This window comes from Microtus ochrogaster, chromosome 1 (assembly GCF_000317375.1).
Source record: "Microtus ochrogaster isolate Prairie Vole_2 chromosome 1, MicOch1.0, whole genome shotgun sequence".
Lineage (NCBI taxonomy): Eukaryota > Metazoa > Chordata > Mammalia > Rodentia > Cricetidae > Microtus > Microtus ochrogaster.
In genome coordinates this window covers 97,687,121-97,689,330 of record NC_022009.1, presented here as the reverse complement: position 1 = coordinate 97,689,330, position 2,210 = coordinate 97,687,121, and positions in this window count along the sequence as shown.

Sequence of the window (2,210 nt, the reverse complement as noted above, 5' to 3'; positions counted from 1 at the left end):
CATATTGCATATATGTATGTATGTATGTATGTAGTTCTCAAACAATAAAAAGAATTTAATTAAAATTAAAGACCAAAAATGTTCTGAAACAAAAATGATAAATAGGGTACAGTAAAATGAATAAAATATATACGAAAAAAGCATTTGGAGCCATTCTCATTCCCCATCCTGCCTCTATTCCATTATTCTGCTTTTTTAGAAATTTTTGTGAAAGAATTAAACAATTACTGGAGTATTAGCTATTAAAAATCTGAATCAAGATGCTTTCACTTTCTATTTTTATCATGCCTTATTATACAAGGGCAATAGTCAAGTTACCTTAATAACAGCTAGAAGAAACACTGCTAATCCTATTGGTCACAGGGCAGCTATCATCAAAACCAATTTCTGTGTAATTAAAGGGTGCTCCCAGGGACTGTAAGAACTTGGAAGTTGCCCATGAATCGGGAGGAAGTAGGAGGACGTTTTCATTCCATAGACAGCAACCATATTGAAGCCATTTCTGAAACACACTGATAAGCTTCGCTTTTGAATTTACATTAAGGAACTCAATAGTTACTACCTGTGTGAACAGCTCACGCTTCCAAACTGACTCATGTCCCGCAGAGATTAAGGACACAAGCCTCTAGAAGATTAGCACGTCACTTGGTTTAAGTGACACTCAGTCCATTTTATTGACATAGACTCCATCCTACAAAACAAGCACTTTGTGACGGAAACATGAAAATTTGGTGCGCCTCTCCAGAGCACCTAGGTTGCTTTTGCACATTCAAGCTAGCTAAGGGAGCCCGTGTTTCAAAATGAAACTGCAGCCCTTATTACAGAAGGGGAGTGGGCACAGGCCTACGAATACTAATTCAGGGCAGCATACTGAGATTGCCTTCACATTGCCTTTTAATTTTACCCAAGTCTTGCTGTGGCCCCGACGTTATTAAGCCATATTCATTGAATTCGGCAGGCTATTACTTTGCATTGTTAAGATTCCTACTGCATTTCGCCATTCAATTGTGAAGCCAAATAGGCTTTGATTTGATTTCTAATTGTTTGTTTTCAGTGCTGTGGACCTGGGTGTCTTGCTTCTGTGAGAAGGAGATGAACATCAGGGAGTGGGTGAAAAGTTCTCTCATTTACCTCTAACGTCATCTCACAGAGTGTGGGCCGGATCCCACCTCTGCTAAGACAGCTATATTACACAGACGCGAACCATTACTGAATTTCAACGTGTGCGGACACCTTGGAGAGCTGACATTTTATAGTGTTCCCACCAGCTTCCTGGACTCCATTATTAAGGGAAAATAAGCCTGTGCTAACACCTTGGCAAATAACACTACCACGCTTTCCCTTTTGTTTTCCATCTGCAACACAGAAACACAACATGTCCTGAAGTTCAAAGGGACTCTAAAGCAAGACTGCCATGCCGATGTGAAGGTTTTATCAGAGAAAACATATTACCCAGCATGAAAGCCATCATTTCCCGAAAATAGAACCACAGTTCAGACATTTTTTAAAAATCTCCTTATACAGAAGTTAAACAAAATAATGCTATACTAGACTTTATTTCATTGTAACTTAACATTTAAACTGCAATAAATTATTGGGAATAGGTCACAACAATCAAATTTTGATAGAAAGAACATTTTCAAGTGTTTATTATTTTTATAATCCAATAATTACTTTCCTTGGTTATTTCCCACAAGAGAAATGACTTTGCTTGGTTATGTTTATTCTTTGACTTACTTCATTTATTGCATTAGGAGTGCAAGTTAACTCTTAAAGTTATTAATTATTTGAACACTTGTAAGCAACTGCTACATTACTGGCTTTGTTTTATTTCATGTGTTAGAACAATAGCTGACCAAGAGGGTCTGGAAAAGAGATCCAGAGAGTTGAAATAAGCTAGTTCATTTGATGGAAACTTCTTGCATTATTTTTAATTATTGCTTTTTTTTGTTTGTTTCTTTCGAGACAGGGTTTCTCTGTAGCTTTGGTGCCTGTCCCGGAACTAGCTCTTGTAGACCAGGATGGCCTCGAACTCGCAGAGATCCGCCTGCCCCTGCCTCCCGAGTGCTGGGATTAAAGGCGTGCGCTACCACCACCCAGCTTATTGCTTTATTTTTTAACATTAAAATAATCAAATCATTTCCTCCTTTCCATTCTCCCCTCCAAACTTTGTAATATACCCCTCACTGGCCACTTTCAATGGACTCTTC